The sequence below is a fragment of the Scylla paramamosain genome, chromosome 1, assembly GCF_035594125.1.
Source record: "Scylla paramamosain isolate STU-SP2022 chromosome 1, ASM3559412v1, whole genome shotgun sequence".
Classification (NCBI taxonomy): Eukaryota; Metazoa; Arthropoda; class Malacostraca; order Decapoda; family Portunidae; genus Scylla; species Scylla paramamosain.
The window spans coordinates 2992501-3011821 of NC_087151.1; the positions used below are offsets into that span (position 1 = coordinate 2992501).

The 19321-nt window shown below is 47.7% G+C and overlaps 1 long non-coding RNA gene and 1 other non-coding gene across 6 annotated transcripts in view; both read right to left on the reverse strand.

The window, feature by feature from the left end:
- The window catches only part of LOC135112189 (uncharacterized), a 158041-nt gene that overhangs the window by 116308 nt on the left and 22412 nt on the right, over positions 1 to 19321 (reverse strand). The window contains exon 3 of one of the 5 annotated variants that reach the window (XR_010274113.1): positions 12211 to 12322. The exons of the other annotated variants lie outside the window; for them this stretch is intronic. This is a non-coding gene — a long non-coding RNA (uncharacterized LOC135112189). The remainder of the gene's footprint in view (positions 1 to 12210; positions 12323 to 19321) is intronic. 5 annotated transcript variants of the gene reach the window in all.
- On the reverse strand, positions 6656 to 6728 carry Trnaf-gaa (transfer RNA phenylalanine (anticodon GAA)). The gene has a single exon. It is a non-coding gene; the product is annotated as a tRNA-Phe (tRNA).

Here is a 19321-nt window from a genome sequence, read left to right on the forward strand (position 1 = left end):
GAAATTCGTTTTCTAGCCAGATTACTAAACACATTCTATTTTCACATAAATATTAACAATCGTCAACGCATAATATATCGGATGAATAACCGAACTGACGGACAACTATTTCAGAGTAAAAGATTTCGTTGGGTTTACTTCTGTCTATCAACGCAATCCGGAAACAATAAGCGAGTATATCCTCATGATGGCAACGTGTGTGTGTGTGTGTGTGTGTGTGTGTGTGTGTGTGTGTGTGTGTGTGTGTGTCGAGGAGTCCCGTCACCGCCACCTGCATGCTGTTGTCTTCTGGTGGCGAGTCTAGGCGGTATTCAAAATGACTCCATAACCAACTCATTCCTCTCTATGGTGACTCACTACTGGTGCATACGTATGAGGTGTGAATATCGCGCCCATACAAACACACACACACACACACACACACACACACACACACACACACACACAAATAGAAATATAAAACTTTTCCTTGACACCTAAAATGGAGGACCGTAACAGAATGAGGACAACACAAAAGATATTATTGAAAAAGCTCCTCTCACATATAGACACACAAACAGTGGCACACGGAAAGCCAGAATATATGTTTTTATGTTCCCCGTCCTCCCCCCCCCCCCCCGCCTCCCCGCACACAAATGTTTGGATATGTTTAATACTCGGTCAAACCCGCGCTCTGCTTCCCCCTCGCTTCTCTAATATAAAAATCCCCCGCCAGACATAACTTAGCTCCTCCCACATCACTGCCCGTCACGGAGGCCCCGAGCCGCCTCCCTCCCATCCCAACTTCTGCCTCCTCCCCCTCCGCCATCACCCTACAGACGCTCCCACTCTCATTACTTCTTGCGGTCCACCACCACTGTCACCACTGCCTTCTCCCTCCATTACCACAGCCACTACCGCGCTGCCACCACTGCCACCTTGTCTCGCTGCCGCCACCATCCAGGCCTATTACCACAGAGAGCCACCACAGCTTCACTGGCCATTTTCACCACAGCCACTATGGCAGTGCAGTAAAAATAAATTTCCATTCCAACTTTGTTCCCCCTACACAGATAAAAATGTGCGTTTATCAGATATTTTTCGTTACATTTCTGAATGACATACGCAGGCAGGCTTTGGTGGTGGACTGAACCCTCGCCGGTGCAGCGGGGGCGGCCCTTCACTCAGGCTTCCTCCTTCCCCTTCCGCCACCAGTGATGGACACGTGACCCAAGTTTTCTCGCAGTCCATTCCATGCTCGTTTCTTACTTCATCACACAATACTTTTTGCAGTACATCCTTCTGAACTTGGAGATGTGGTAACCGTCACTCCTCAGCACCCTCTGGCGTGAGGGCTTTGAGCAGCACCAGCATTACGGAGGCAAGACGAAGTGCCTTACTTTATTGTCCGCCGAAGAAATCAACGGAAGTCGATCATTCATTCATGAACTATTTATTTATTTATTTTATTTATTTATTTTTTTTTTATTTATTTTTTTTTTACATCCATATTGTATCATCTGCGTTCCTGTTTGACGAGATTCTGGAGCCAAGGAAGACATTACAAAGACGGCAACACTCGCCCCATCACAAGAGAACGAGCACAGTAAATGACGGCTAAGCAATAAAAGTAGCGAATCCGAAGTGTTCCAGCAAGCCTCTCTCGACGGTGCCTGAAGCGGCCACTTCACCGAAACACCAAGCGTGGCAGTGAGGCAAGGAAGAAGACGAGTCACAGAAAGACAAGATATAAAGCAAGGTAGTGAAGGGGATGCCGAGCAGAGCGTAAAAAGGCAAGAGCGGCATCACAGATCTGAGGGAGGCAGCTGCGGCGCGGTGTGGAGTCACGGCACGCGCCTTGGGTTGGTCAGCCGTCATCTCCGGCGCTAATCTTCCTGCGTGACACCAGCGTCGCCGCGTCTCAGAGGACTCCAACATAAAGCTAATTAAGTATTAATGGCCCTGATTTATGCCCACGCCTGTAAATGCAAATATGAAATATGAAAATGAAGATGAGTGCAATAAAAGAGATATATGGGTGGGCGCGGGCCATTCCCCTAAGCCGGCGGCCCACTCGTCATCTTTACTGCCGTCCGTCCATCACACCCTGACGCGCAGAGCTCCCGGGACCAGGCCACCAGAGGGGAGCCGCAGAGGGGAGCGCCGGCACCAACACCAGCGAGGGGAGAGCGAGAGAGAGGGAACTGCGGAGGGGGAAGAAGGGGAGCTAGAGGGGTAAGATTGGGAGCAGTAGGGAAAGGGAAAGGGGGAGTGTGAGGAGAAGGGATCAAAAGAGAAATTAAGCTAGATGGAAGAGAATGGGAGACGACAGCACTCAGACGAGGGTCGAGAAGTACAGAGGGAAGGGAGAGGATGGAAGGCAAAAAGAAATGTGTACACAGACGTTACCTAAAGAAAACGGGCTAAAAGGAAACACAAGAAATACAAAAACAAAAAGCGGAAACTGCTACAATATATTAGTACTGAGCGACAATGAGAGAACAGAAAGAAGCACGAAAAGAAAAGAATTAACATAAGAAGCGCGCGCGCACACACACACACACACACACACACACACACACACACACACACACACACACAGAGAGTAAGAAAAAAAACATAACATAAGCATGAGAAAATGAAACAGAAGACACTAGCCCATGCAAGGCGCTACTTCACATTATGCGCAAATGAAAGAAGAGAAATATGCATCATGAAAAGAGATAAAGAAAAGATGGAAAAGGAAAGAAGAGAGGAAAAATACAAAGAGAAAGGGAAAGAGAGAGAGAGAAAGAGAGAAAGAGAGAAAGAGAAAGAGAGAGAAAAGAGAGATTACTCACGTCAAAGGCTAGAAAAAATGAAGATGGGGCTACGAAATGAAAAGTGTATATCTTGATAGAGCTTAACTGTGATGAAGCAACGCGGAGCCCAGCAGGGAGTGTGCCGCGCGCGCGCGCGCGCGCGTGTGTGTGTGTGTGTGTGTGTGTGTGTGTGTGTGTGTGTCACGAACCAGAGAAACACACATACACAAACGCACACACACACACACACACACACACTATAAACTAGGAGTGAAGGAAAGATCAGGAAGACGCGCGCACACACACACACACAGAGAGAGAGAGAGAGAGAGAGAGAGAGAGAGAGAGAGAGAGAGAGAGAGAGAGAGAGACAGACAGACAGACAGACAGACAGACAGACAGACAGACAGACAAACAGAGACAGACAGACTGAAATACACTGGAGAGAAGAGAGCAAGAAATACACACGGACATGGAGAACAAGAAATAGCAGAAGGAGGAGCAACAAAAGTGGTAATGAGAGGAGTGAAAGACAGGAGGCGTGAGAGACACTTCCCCGCGCGGCATGACCCGGGAGAAGGCAAGATTAGGAGGGGCTTGGTGAGAGTGACGGAGTGGCGACGTGAGATCTGGATGAGAGGAATGTTGATTAGGAGCGGGATTAGGATGAATGAAGGAGTGGTAGTGTGTGATCTGAGGAAGGATCAAGGAGGAGGAGGAGGAGGAGCAGGAGGAGGAGGACGACGACGAGAAGGAGAAGGAGGATGAAGAGAGGGCGAGGAAGACGAAGAGGTGCACGCGAGGAAGAGGTGGTTGAGGAAGAAGAGATGGGCAGAGGAAGACGAAGGGTACATGAGGAAGAGGTGATTGTGGAAGAAGAGGAAGAGGAGTAGGAAGAGGAGGAAGAAGAGGAGGAAGAAGAGGAGAAGACGTAAACGATGACAACACGTGAGAGAGAGACAGAGAGAGAGAGAGAGAGAGAGAGAGAGAGAGAGAGAGAGAGAGAGAGAGAGAGAGAGAGAGAGAGAGAGAGAGAGAGAATTACTCCATCAGGGATCGGAAAAAAGGAGAAGAAAGATAAGAAAAAAGATAAGAGAAGGAATTGGGCTAAGAGATGAGATGGGTGGGCGGTGAGAGGGAGGGGACGGGGAGGAGAAGGGAGAGGGGGCCAGGGACGATGAGTGAACACAACGGTGGGCAGACTGTCGCTTTCCGACACATCGAGAGGCATTAGGGTGGCGGGGGCGAGACAGCCACTGGTGGGAGGGAGGGACGGAAGGGAGGAAGAATGAGAGAATGAAGAGATTCTAACCATGTGTTGCAGAGAAGATTAATGAGGAGAACACATTGTCTCAAGGGTGCGTCCATCCTTCCAGGAAGGAGCACACCGCGGACATTCCTGCTCGCCCGGCACTGCTGTTCAAGGCGTCACTTGGGAAGTACCGGTGCTTTAATGTGGCAAGCTTTGCAGGGCTTCATCTTTTACTTGCTGGAAACACAATCCAAGCTCCAAGACTTAAGAAAACTGCGCGAAGGCAGTGGCGGGATCCAGAGCGGCAGCAGGGTGTGGAGCCTCGCGCCGTGCCCCCAGAGAGTATTAGCGGCTGCTGCAGTTTTACCGCCAAAGTCGTTACCGGCGGCACCAGCAACCCGCCGCCGGAGATTAAGACGTAATCTACCCACCACAAATGTCCCCACAAAACGTCACAAAAACCAAATCTATACAAACACAACCGTGATACGGAAAAAACTACACTGCAGTATTGCTATGCACTTTTCTACTGTTTTTATCTGTCGTTAATGGGTCTGATATTCCTGAAGGCGGACAAGGAAGAAATTTCACATCATTTTATACGGCTGAACTAAAAATGAGAATCACGAAGCAGGCGTGTTGATGGCCCAGAGGGGAAGGAAGGAGCAGGGAATGAAACTGCCACCAACACTGAAAACACCAACTGTGTTAAAAAACAAATATGACCTTAAGACGATGCCACAAAATCATGACGCCCCTGAGAGCCACGATCCCAGGTGCAGGGGAGGGGGGAGGGTCTGGTGGCACTAACGGGAACCACCCGAGAGCACCTTGGGCTTAACCAGTCAAGAATAGTGATCTGTGGGGCAGGGCTGAGAAAGACCCGTCCCCAGGCGACCCGGCTGAAGGACGGGATTGCCGGGCAGGGCAGCGCGGGATGGAGGCTGAAGGGATTGTGTGAAGGGAGAGTGTGGGTGAGTGTGGGTGAAAACGGACTGAGGGACGAACAAATGGATGGATGGATGAATGGATGGATGACTGTATGTAAAAATGTATGCAGGTGTCTGTTCTGTATGTGCGTGTGACGGGACGGTCGGTGTGTGTGCATGAGTGGTGGTGTGAGTGGGAGTGTGGGTGTGGCAGTGAACTAGAGTGCTTACCTTTATTAGTTATGTTTGCTACATGACATTAATAATGCATACCCAGTGTTCTCTCCACATTGCTATGGGGGAAGAGGCACTTACATTAGAGCCGCGTTCAAAACCAAGTAATGCCACCGTAGCAGCGTGAAGGCGTGATAAATAAAGCACCAAACCCCCACCCTGCGCAACCCCACCCAACTGACAACTCCAGCGACCTGCACGTTCCCTTCATCTGTCGTTGGAGGTATCAGGTAATGTGAGAAAAAATAAATAAAAATACACACACTACTGACACAACAGGACAAGATGCGAGGCAACACCTCTCCAGGAACTCAGCAGAGGGTGTGGTGCAGGGCGAGGCGCTGACCAGAGAGGCTGAGCTCGAATTGACGAAGAAATGTGGTGTGGTGCATTTCAGACTTGTTGTGTGACAGAAAACATTATCTGTCCATTGTTTTCTCTGCACTGCTTAGTAATAATAAAACTTGGTAAAACTGATGGTGTTAAGAATATTTCAAAAGTTAATACGGAATACACAAAGGAAAATAAATGAATACATTATTCTGATGACGTTAAAATTATATAATGGCTTAGTAGAGGCACCAGTGAAACTTGCGACAAAACGTTGTGACACAAGTACAAACTTATGATGGTGAGAATCCCTGATGGCGCAGGAAGGGCGCGTGGCTGCGGCGGCTTCGGGAGGTGCCCGAGGCGCCAATGACACAAGGCAGCCTCCACGCAAAGCCCGGAAGTGGTTCTTTTTATAATCCAGAGACCTTCTTAAATGATTATGTCTTAAAAGTTGGCCGAGGAGGCTCGTGAGGGGCGCAGCGGGAGACTATCGTGAAATTTTAATCCCCGTCTATAATCCCCGACACGCAGGGGCCTCCCGCTAGACCTGCTCCGGGCACGTCTTGGCGCGGCCCCGCAGCTCAGGGCTACGGATTAGCTTGGGAGTCACTTCAACTAAAAGCCGTGAGGCCCTCCACCCCTTCAGGAGGTCCCGACCCATCCCTGCAGCGCCCCGCCCCACACCACGCCCGCCATTCTCCTTGTGGTGGTGGTGGTGGTGGTGGTGGTGGTGGTGGTGATAGTAACAAAGATCTCTAGTAGCAGTAGCGACTGCTGGAGTTTTACTAAACAGACCGTCTTAGCGATACGTGAAGCAGGCAGGACAGGCACACACGCACTTCAGAAACTGTTTATTTAAGAAAGTCTTCCCATTTTCTGACACACCGTAAAAAATAAATGAATAAATAAATAAAATTACAGGATTGCTGACTAAATTATTCCTTCACCTGGATCATTTCATTTGTCTGGGGAACAGAGCGATCACTGTAATCTTTGGTGGTGTTCGCAGATGGCAATCATCATGTGTATGTTCTTGCCTCACGACTCGGGAACACCGACACATTCTACACACGCACACGCACACACACACACACACACACACACACACACACCTGGACTAAAACTTATGCCTAGACCCGGGATCGAACCAGGGACCTTTAGATCTTCAGTCTAACGCTCTCCCAACTGAGCTATCTAGGCTCCTTATAATGAAAAGTATCACCGTTATTTTATTTTATATAATTTCATACGTATGGTTAACGCTTGAAATGAAAAGTTTCTGATTCCTTTAAATAAAAGCGAGGACACAAAGTTGCAGAAAACAGTGGACATCATCCACCGCTGATGCGACACCTCACCACCAACAGGAAGATTGTGAAGATGATGCGGTTGACGGTGATGCTAATGATATTGATGGCAACAATGTTACCAGTAATAACGACAACTATAATAACAAAGACAACAACAATGAACCAATAAATGAATTAACCAAATAAAATCCACACCAAGCAAGGCCTGGCAGGGAGCGGATGGTGCTCCCACGCGCCGGCCAGACCCCCTACCTCTGTTGTCCCCTGCAGCCTCCATCCACTGGCGAGAATACTGCGCCGCCTCCCGCCAGCCACAATGGATGTGCCCTTCACTCACCGACAAAGCCTAGACGCCTTCGTCCGGCTGCCACCCCGCCGAGCTTAATGCCCGCACGAGACGCCGGGCTCCGTCAGTGACTTTCCCCGGGATGACCGCCCTTGAGATACGAGCAAGCCGAGCGTCACCAGCACCATCAGACGCGGCCACGGCGGCGAGTCTGATGCAACACGATGGACTCGCTCACCCTCTGAAAAACGTCACCTTAATACTAATACACAGCTCCTGACTCACGCCTCCCCAAGCCTCTGATAGCCACCAAACATAACGCGAAAGAAATGCCCCAGAAACTGCTGGTCACTCCAAATAACACACCTCATCAGACCCGCTCAGGCATGACCCTTCACCTCCTTGACCCTCAGCGGTGGCCTCACAGTGCTCGCTGCAGATGAAATGCGCCACACACAGAGTGAAAGTAATGTCATTCTTTGGTATATCATTAACAAAACAATGAATCGTCTTATTTTAAAGCATCATCAAAATTCGAACGTGTAGAAAAGAATACACACACACACATACACACACACACACACACACACACAGCAGACGAATGGCGCAGCAGTCCTCCACACACGTAGGTCAGCTCTCACCAAACACAATGCAAACCTATCCTTGCCTCTACACGCTGCACACACCACCCATACCATCACCACTGCGGCAACCCATCACGCACCACCACAGCCTCACTGCCACTCTGAACCCATCACTCCCATCACCTCTCTGCTACTCACCACACAACCACCAGCTTTCCCTCTCACTACTGACCTCATACACTGCAACACATCCCCTTAGCCTTCATCCCACAACACCACGCTCACCCCACACGCATCACCATTTTCTAAAAACAAAATCTTGCACTTCATATCCTGTTCAACACCTCCAGCACCACCCAGACCCTTCCCTGTCTTCCCTCTAGCGTCACCACCATGCCACACAGTCCCCACCGCATCCTACCCCACCAACGCTACGAACATCACGCCCACGCCAGACAACATCCTCTTTCTTAATAGAGTAGCAGATCAAGTATAATATTTTCCTCTCTCTCTCTCTCTCTCTCTCTCTCTCTCTCTCTCTCTCTCTCTCTCTCTCTCTCTCTCTCTCTCTCTCTCTCTCTCTCTCACATAAGGCAAAGTAAAATGTAGTGAAGGTGTTGGTGGGTGAGTGAAGGCGGTGGCAGCGGCGAGGGCGGCAGCAGTCACCTCCTGTGATGAGGTTCTCGTCCCGGGGAGCAACACTGTCCGCACCCAGACAGATAATATATGTCACCTGATGGACCCTCACTGTCCTCCTCGCCAGGCCCTCCTCTCCTCGTACATCTCAATGCACAGACAAAGGCCACGTCAAACTCTGACAGTAAGCAAGTTTTGCCAGTCTTTGATGGGCGTCGACTCAACTATTGATCGCTGCAAATGACGCGAGAATCATTTATTATCAACCATGGGGGAAAAAAGGCGATAAAGAAGCTCTTTACTGAATTTCTCAAGACACCTCTCCATTTTCAGACGGGCAGTTCTGTGTTCATTATGACATGCACTGTTTGGCTGAGGAAGTGAAACTACGACGGATTCACACGAGACATGATAATCTTGCACAGTCGACTCAGCAGGTCATGTGTGGTGAGGTGGGAGGGGTTTGCAGCACATCTATGGTAAGATACAGTTGAAGCATACAAGGAGGGTAGTTGATGGGAGTCTCTGGCAGGTACCTCAAAGTTTAACCGTCTGAGCAATATTTAGACATCACTTTCGCACGAGATTTACCACCAGGTTCTCCCAGGAAAGATCTCTCAGCATCCATTGTCCCTTAACTGAACCTTTTAAATCACCCGAGACGAAACACAAGGACCTTCTTCTGCTTGCTCTCCTCCCACTACGCCCCGCCATACACGACAACCACCTCACGCCACTCAGAGCCAGCACAGACAGATACAAAAGCAGCCCAATACCCTCCACAGCACATATTCTTAACAACCCCGTGACCGCAAACACTCCTTGCTATAAATCTGTCACCCCTCACTGAAGCACCTCCTCGGAACAGCTGACACCAATTACAAGTCACTCACGCACACTCCTCCAGCGCGTAAGTCTTGTAATGTGCACTAATATTTAAGTTTACTCGTATCAAAGTTAATTGTTCTTCTTTTTGAATTATCGAAACTTAAGCGGACCTTTGTATCTGTGTATTTTCAACTGTTTGGCTGCATTTTCCCCAATAAACCAAGTATTATTATCACTGTTGTTGTTGTTGTTGTTGTTGTTGTTGTTGTTGTTTCATCATTATTTTTATTATTATTACTATTATTTTCTTACACTCACAAATACAAACACACAAAACACACACACACACACACACACACACACACACACACACACACACATACAAGGCAGAGCCAGAGGCGCCAACACCAGCACATTCACAACTCCAATGTCCCTACAATTCATTCTGGACAACGTCAAAAAACAGGCCCCCTCCCCCTGACCTGCCACTCACCTCCTCGGCCATGCATCTGAACCCCTCGCCAAGGGCCGGCCCTCGCCCCTCGACGGCCAGACCCAGCCCTTTCCAAAGGCTTTAATCCACTAAACTACTCGCCATCACATTGGACAACAAGCTTAGCGTTGGAGAACACGTCAGTGCCATCAACGAGGCTGCCAGACGCCGCCCGTTCTTCCTTCGCCGACTCATCACACTCCAGATCCAACACTTGTCTGCCGCGACCCAAGTGACCCCCGCAGTTAAGAGTACATGCGCGGACATACTCGTAAGTGTGAGCAGAAAATGGATTCAGTGACAGTAGTAAAAGTGATGTTGGTGATGGTGGTGGTAGTTGTTGTTGTTGTTGTTGTTGTTGTTGTTGTTGTTGTTGTTGTTGTTGTTGTTGTTGTTGTTGTTGTTGTTGTTGTTGTTGTTGTTGTTGTTGTTGTTGTTGTTGTTGTTGTTGTTGTTGTTGTTGTTGTTGTTGTTGTTGTTGTTGTTGTTGTTGTTGTTGTTGTTGTTGTTGTTGTTGTTGTTGTTGTTGTTGTTGTTGTTGTTGTTGTTGTTGTTGTTGCTGCTGCTGCTGCTGCTGCTGCTGCTGCTGCTGCTGCTGCTGCTGCTGCTGCTGCTGCTGCTGTTGCTGTTGCTGTTGCTGTTGTTGTTGTTGTTGTTGTTGTTGTTGATGTTGATGTTGATGTTGTTGTTGTTGTTGTTGTACCAGCAGTGGTAACTGTTGTAGAAAGAGCAACATTGGTAACATTTTCGTACATTTACGTAACAACAATAACAACAACAATAGTGTGGCAATTTACGAAAACAATAGAACGCCACGCCCTCTCCTTGACGTTCACCTGTCTACAAACGGCTGAACTTCTGACACCAAACCACAGTGCGTCTATTTCTTCACTAAATCATAACTACCAAAACCTGACGACCTCTTAGAGAGGAGAAAAATATAAATGCTTTTCTAATCTTTATCCTTCCATCTTTTTTTTTCAGATTTTTAAAGACGATAAGATTATTATTTATTATTATCAAACTTCTCTCATCCTCAGACCAGCCGCGGCCTTGAATGATGAGGAAGTGATGGTCCAGTTCCACAGTCTTCGTACACTACCTAACCAAAACGCTTCTATTTATTAGGTCGCTTATTTATATGGGAAGCGCTTTGTTTGGATGGCTTACCAGAACACTGAAATTAGCCCCATACCTCCACCAAGCTGCCTTACCAATCCAAAAGTGATTGTGAAACCCGATTACAACTGAAATGGTTTTGTTGCTTAGCTGACAAACCAAGAAGAGTGACTGTGACAGTAGCCCACATGTCCACGTTGTGAGGTGGAAGCGTGGCTACCACCGAGCCCTCACCACCCCCACCCCCCCCTAAGTCTTGGTTAAGGTGGTGGCGATGGTGGTGGTGTCTAGGGCAAAGATGGTAACAAAAGCATGATCGGTAATTGTGTTATGGTGGTAGTTATAATAGTGGTAGTAATGGTTAAGTATGTACTCGTTGTGTTGACAGTGTTGACAGTGGTGACAGTGGTGACGGTGGTGGTGACGATGATGTAAGAAACAAAACTGGTGGTGTTAATGATAACGACAGTGGTGGTGATGGTGCAGTAATACTGGTAGTGGCACTTGTGGTAATGGTGGTGGCAGAGGTGATGATGGTGCTAATAGTGGCGATGATTGCGGAGGAGGTAATTGCAATGATGCTGGTAGTAATGGTGGTCGTAGCGGTGATGAGAGTAAAGGTAGAAGAGGCGCGGTAGTGGTGATCGATGTGATGATAATACTGAGTGGTAGTAATGACAGTGATAATGGTGATAGTAGTAGCAGTAGTGGTGATGACACTATTAACATTCTACGTCAACAAGGCAGCTTCTCCTGGCGAAGGGGTAAGCGTGGCGGGTAGGAGGAGAGGGGAGCGGGAGGGGGAAGAGAGAGGGAGAAAGGCAAGAGGGGGGGGAAGGGGAGGCAGCGAGAGTTTTCACTCCTCCGTGATTTATTTCTCCTTGCAGTTTTTTTTCCCCACACTCGTAATATCAGAGTATGAAGTCGGCTCCCGTCGGCAAGCTCATATCATCATATTTACGAGCGCGTCCATTGGCTTTATCTGGGGAAATTATTCACAATAAGTCATATCCCTTTTCATTTTGTCTTGTGCACGGCATTCATACACGGCGACGTACATCATTTTTATCGCCCCTCATTAAACATCATCTGGGGAGACCTTGTTTATTGGAACCTCCCTACTTCTCTCCTCCCCGCGCCGCAGCCCGCCTCTCCCAGCCGCCTACGCCAGCTACTCTCCGCCAGGGAAAATGTAAGGCGCCTGTTTCCCCCCCTGCAAATGTTTCACTAACAGTAAGTGATAGAGCGGGATGGAGTGACTGCGCTGCCTGGGACGAGCTGCTTAACGAGGGGAGGGAGGGAGGGAGGCGAGGAAGAGAGGAAAGGGAGAGAGGGAAGAAGGGTGAATAATCGAACAGTGATGGGGAAAATGAAGGGATAAACAAGGGAAGGGCGTTGAACTATTTGTCAACATGAACATTCTCACCAGTCAGGGTTTCTGTCCAGTGGTGTTCAGCGCGAGGTAGGGATCACAATGCTGCGCTGTTCATCTCCCTCACCCTTGACGGAGTGTTGCCCGTATCGCCCAATGCCCTACGCTAAAAAAAAAAAAAAAAAAAAAAAAACACGATTTAATATAACTACTAAACGCCCTATTAAGAGTTTTTCCCAAGTGTTCTTTACCTACAACTGTGGATCGGCTCTCTCAAAGCGCCAGATGCCTAGTCCCCGTGTTCGTGTCAAGAGGGAGTCCTGACGAAGACGCACGTTCCTCCAGGAAGCCTCAACAAGCATTACCAGGCCCCATCACTAAAGGGTTCCCTCCTACCTACACTCCCCCACTGCTGAGTTCTTTATTGCTCACCTGTTGTCACCTGTCCACCAAGACCCCTGAATGTTTTATATGCATTGCCTCGACACCATTCACAATATCCCATCACAGAAAACGGAACGAGAAAAGTAATGAAGTAAGACAAGAAGTGCGCACCTGTGTCACACCTGAGGGAAGAATGAAAGGGGTTTTGGAATTCTCTTCGGAAGTGACGTCACTCGCTCTCAATAAGACACGATCATACGCGGTGTCGTTAAGAATTAAATACATAAAATAAAACTATATTACCAAGAAATTACATCGGTTAAAAACAAAAAATAATTAACCTCATGCTCTCATATTACCGAAGAAAAAATGTAGCTAGTTACATTTGGGAGGAGAAGGAGGAGGAGGAGAAGGAAGAGGAGAGGAAGGAGGAGGAATGTAGGTACGCAGATGAAAATATTAATTAGTTTACAAAGTGGGTCCCTGCTTGAAGGAAATACAGCTGTAGAGATTTCCCTTACAGGTGTGAGAACAGAAGAGAAAAAGTAAGGAAAAGAAAAACAATATGAAGGAAAAAAAGAATAGCAACAAGAAAAACAAGAACCAAAATAAGAAGACCCAAACCGAGAACAACAATAAATACGATAAGAACAAGTGCATGGAAGAGGAGGAAGAGGAGGAGAAGCAGGAGGAGGAGGAAGAAGAGGTGGAGGATGAAGGTTGGTGGCGTGCAGGCAGAGGAAGAGAGGCGGCAGTGATGGCCTTATGCAGGAGAATCTCATTACATCACTTCAGCGATCTCTTTAGTTATTGTCAGGGGAATTTAATGAGAATCTAATACGCTTCAAAGTGCGGCGACAGGGATCGATAAGTCCCTGTGGGTGTCGACCTTTGGTGTCCCCGGCTGGCGGTGTCCCTCCCTCCATTCATTCCTGACGCCCACTTCCCCTCCACGACGCATCCATCTGCAGTACACCCACTACTCTTTGAGCGTAGACTTTACCTCAGGGATATTTGATGGTTAAATAATAATCACAGCACTCTACCTGCGTGCCGTCCCGCAAGTACTTTCCCCAAACTCCAAACACCTCTAAGAAAAATGACGCATCTTCAGCCATTTACCTTACTCGGCTAGAAGTGCCACCTGCCACCTCTCCACCCTGCCTCCCTCAACCGCGGCGGCCTCCACATAATCCATCACACTAAATTGACACACTGCTTGCCTCTCTAACCTCAAAAACATTGTAAATATAAAGCGAATAATGAAGGCAGCTGTGAATGGCCAGTGCAAAGGTATAGTATTTGCAGAACTACGTCAAATTCCGGTGGTCTTGATAATATTTTAGAATATCATCGAAGGATTTGATTACTTAAAGGTTGCTAGTTAGCTTGACCTTTGAATGCGACCTGGTCCAGCTACAACACTGACCAGAATTACTTGTATTTTCCTTGGAAATAGAAGCACGTTACGGTGCTGCCTCTCCAGCACAGCACAGCACACATTCAGATTGTCTTCCAAAAAAACAAGTATAGCAACAATGGCGTTACAGTGTACTTTACCAACGAATGAAGAAAAGAATGGTAACTGATGCAGAGGATATGGTTGAGCCAAGGCGATGACAAGACACTCAACATATCTTTACAGACAAACAAAACCTTAGTCCAAGATGGGCAATGCGTTGCCTGACGGAAGCCACACACGGGCCTCCACCACTCCTGCCGCACGAGCCGCCGCCGGAAACAAGTGTCCTTTTGCCACACTCTTACCACCCCACCATCACTCACGCTCACACGCCCTCCGATCCCTCCTTCCTCCTCCCGATGGCTTGCCTGCGACGGCTTCCCCCAGCCATTACCCGCGGAGGTAACTGCGGCATGAAACACAAGCCGTGTAGGCTCCGCGGGGCCACTGGGGTGAGGTTAAACTACGACCGCTCAGAAATGGCCACTGATTGGAGAGTCTTGTCCCCCTTGACACACGCCGACAGCCCGCCCCTGACCGCCGGATGGCCTGGGTTTAAATGACCTCTTCTGAACCCGATTTTCAATAATTTCTTGATTTTTTTTTTTTTTTCACGCCAAGTTAATTTTCATACATGTCATACACAACGTTGTATTAAGAGTTCGCACAAGTTCCCCTCAGGAAACAGGAGAACGATGTAAAGGCCAACGCAGTACCCGACTCCTCTCCGCACTCCCGCACTGCAAGGCATGAGGGAGTGTGGCGTGGTCAGGGAAAGGACGACCTCAACACAGCTGCCTTGCGTCGCCCACACCCTGCGCTGCCCTCCTCATCAATTTTTCTCAACACCTTTAAACGAAGAGATCTTCATGCTTCGTAATCATTCATATCCTGCTCCCAAGCCTCCTCTACACGGAATGTGGGAGGGAATATAACTCCCAACAGTTCCCTTATACTGACAACCAAGACCCCGCGGCATGACCCGCTGCCTCGCCCCAAACACCACGGCGCGTGTGCCGCCACACATCAATCAAAACTTTACATTAACAACAATAAGAGTACCTGTTGGTCTAATACCCATCAGAAAAGAGGAAGTGTTTGTTCGGCGCCATGACAAGAAAACTATCATAAAATAAAATTTTATATATACATATTATATATATATATATATATATATATATATATATATATATATATATATATATATATATATATATATATATATATATATATATATATATATATATATATATATATATATATATATATATATATATATATATATATATATATATATATCGTGAGGAGAAATACAATAAGAGCAGCAACCACGTAACAGGTGTAACTGACACAAATATTATCAATGTAAGGGCTTAAAAGCTAGACTGAAAGAATCACCAGCGCGGCATGTCCGACATAACGACGTGTTCACTCTGGCCCGCCCGTGACAGATGGCCAAGGCGCCTCATAAAACATTCCTCTCGCTATAAAGTATTTAAACTTTATACAATTGGCTGGCGAAGCTCCATCACCCCGGGGCCGTGTTGACCAGCGCCTCTGACACCACCTTCACTCACCTGCCGCGCCCCGCAGCGCCCCGCCGCCCGGCGCGACACAGCCACAGACCCTCTGCCTATCTACCTATCTATCTATCTATCTATCTATCTATCTTTTCATTTAACTGTCTACTATCTATCTACTCGTGTATGTGTGTGCGAGTATATATATATATATATATATATATATATATATATATATATATATATATATATATATATATATATATATATATATATATATATATATATATATATATATATATATTTTCTATCTATCAGTATTAATTCATTCATCTATCTATCTATCTATCTATGTGTTTATGTATGTATATATATATATATATATATATATATATATATATATATATATATATATATATATATATATATATATATATATATATATATATATATATATATATATATATATATACACTACCTACAAATATAGTGACTTGTTCTTATCCCTGTGTATGCCCTTCGTCATTATACAGTATGCATTGCATGTTATGCACGTAGGTATGTTTATAAATATCCTGTGAACGTTAACAGGCAAGCGTATCTGCGACCTACCCTTGAGGGGGAGCGTCGCGCGCCGCCACCTGTGTGTCCTGCAGCTTGGGGGACTGATGGGATGGGAGGGGAGAGGGGCTTGGAGTCTCTGCTTCACATGGAAAAATTAACGCGAAACTACGGGCGTGGCATCTACCTTGCAAAAAATTTACAACGTTGAACTGACTTTTTCTGTTTCGTGGAACCACGACAGAGTGACACATCGCTCGTTTGTTTACTAAGGCAAAAGGCAGTGTGGGGCGCCACGATCACCGCGAGGACCTGACACGGCCACGTCGAGAGTGAGAGGTCACCGCTGCTCGAGGGGCCGTGGGTCACAGAGTGGCTGATGAAACATGCTGCATACGATAACAGTAAGGCGAGGACTAGGACGGGGTGTGAGGTGTGGCCGGGGAGGCGAGGCTTGGACAGGAAGGTAAGCTATTGCGGGGCCAAACACATGCACCACTCATGTACTCTCACTCATCCCCTCCTCATTCGCTATTCCACGCCAACTAACTCACCCAGTTACCACGATAGCCTTGCCTTCCTCGCCTGTGCTCCCCAGCTCTGCCCCGTGTAGTCTTCCCTTCCTCTCACCCGTGCCTCTTAACGTACTGTCACAGAGTTCGCGCTGCGCCCTTCCCCCCGGAGCTGCCGCCCCCTGCCGAGCTCCTCTAATAATGGGTCGGAGCCAGAAGCATGAAGAAGTGCGGCGTGACACTCCTCCGCCATTTAATACGGTGTTCGGGGTGACAGCTGTCAATATCGCCTTTTTCCTTCCGCTACCTGTCAATTGGCGAGACAGGTGGACCGTCAGCGCGAGTGCCGGCGGCTGACAGGCGAGCCGAGGCTGAGGCCGCGTTCACTGCTAACTACTGTTTTAAAGGCCAAAAAGAGAGAAAAAATGTTCGGGTCTGCTATCACGAGCAAGGTGTGAGGCGGCGGCAGGTCGGTCCCTAAAGGAGTGTGGCTGTTCCTGGCGCGACGCTCACCCAAGGAAATGTCCCTCTACCTGCGTACCTGGGGCATGAGGGTGCTGGGTTAGTGTCTCCTCTCCCGCCACAGGTAGTGAAAGCTCCCCCCGCCGCCTCCCCTGCTCAGGTATTCGCTGCTCCTGATAGTTTTAGAGGCTGCGTTACGTGGGAAACGAAGGGCCGAGAGTGGTGGCGGTGTTGAGCGGTGGTGGTAAGTGGAGGAGGTGCTGAGTGTTGACGGTGGTGGTAGATGATGGTGTTAGTGCTTATGGTGGTGTTATGTGGTAGTGATGGTGGTTGTGATGATGATGATATTGATGAGTGGTGGCGGTGATATGAGTGGTGCTGAGTAGTGGTATGAAGTGGTGCGGAGTTGCAGTTCTGAGGGATGGGATCGAGTTGTAATGATGAGCAGTGGTGGTGAGAAGTGAGGTGGTGCTGGAAGTAATGATACGGAGGCGTGGTGATGAGTGGTGGTGATAAGGGTGATGGCGAATGATGGATGTCGAGTGCTATAGATGGTGAATGGATGAGAGAGAGAGAGAGAGAGAGAGAGAGAGAGAGAGAGAGAGAGACGAGGGCCACATGTGTTCCAGCCTCTTTCCTCAGCACTGATCCGCACGTCGTTGAAAGGTTTAAAATTACCTCCGTGCTTATGTTCGTGTTAATTATCTTCCATCTGTCCCACCTTCCACTACTCCTTCGCTCGCATCAAGACCCTTACTCCTACACGCTTAAATCTCTAATAAGGACTTCCCAGGGGCCACAGAGATGACCAGTCAGATTGTCACGGGTACTTTGTTTATCCAACTGTACCGTAAAAGCCTGCCTGGTGAAGCGCATGTTGGTTTCATCAGTCAGACACAGGCGCTGACAGGAGAAGGGACAGCGGTGAGAGAAGAACATTAGTAATACTGTCACTGGATACATGAAAACCTCCTTGAAAAAAGCCTCTATCACTCTTTTAATAGTAGTCGGCCGAAACGCTTGAGAATATAAACCTTACGCTAGCGAGCAACACTGGACGTGAAAAGGCACGATTAAAAAGTTTGTGTCAATCCCACCACCACGGGCTTTGCTTTCAGGAGATTAGCGCAGCATTACACAACACACCATTCAGAAGTAAAAAGGAAAACTAGTGAGATTACTTGTTGAAACGTTTTTGTGATAAGCAAAAAAAAAGAAAAAAAGGTAAAAAAAAAAATATTGCCTCCTACAGCCGCAGGCATCACATTCCTGTTCAGCTGCAGACTTCCTTTCATTATAAATATATAAAGAAAAAAAGAAAAAACAAAATTCGGGCTGAGACCAGGGTTGCTCCTGGCCTGAGAGCAAAGCGGTGTCCTATGAATGTCGAAATAGAGAGGGCACTGACAAGTATTCACACTTACTGATCATTTCAACCTGAAAGCTTTAGCCATTGCTCCGTGACCAAACCGGTCCTGAATGTACAACAGCAGTTTACGCTGCAGCTAAAGTGTTTTTAAGCCGACAAGTTCGGGCATTACCTTCTCCGGAAAAGAAAGCCAAGTGAGGTCGGCGCAGGTCTCTCGTCCTCCTGACCACTCCCGAGTTTCACATACTGGCTGGAGAAAATTCCATAGAGAATGCTAAGTGCCGCTTAAAAGCTACGTAGCGGAAAATAGCGACCAGTGTGCTATGAAACTCAAAAGTCAGAAAACCAGATGCGCCAGATGCCGCGTGACTACTAATGGTTATGGCGCACGGCGGCGGAGGCGGCTGCCGGCCTGCCCTGCCCTCTGCCCGCACTCAGCCCCTCCCTTTTCAACAGCAGGCAGTTGGTGTCATACCTTGTTGGAAGTCACACTCAACTAAAACGTCCTCCCCTCGGACAATTCATCTCTCCCCTTCCCTCCCCTCCCCTCCCCTCTCTTCAGAACTTCAGCTCCACCTTCATGAAGACACCCATTGTGGCTGAATTAATACCAAGTGTTATACTGAAAACATGAAAGACATCCAGCGATACTGAGATAAGATACTTTTAAATTTTCCTCATGATGCTGCATGTGTCAGAATTCATGCTCCCTCTGAACTCATTACCACCAGCCACACAAACTCTCTTCAGGAGAACGAACAAGTGAACATTAAACTTTCAGCACCTGAAGCAAACACACCAAGCAGCTGCGTAAAACTAGCATCACAAAAAAGACTGGCTTTGAGGGATTCGGACAATGCAAGGCAGCAGTTCCTCCTAGTTCGCATTTGCCTCG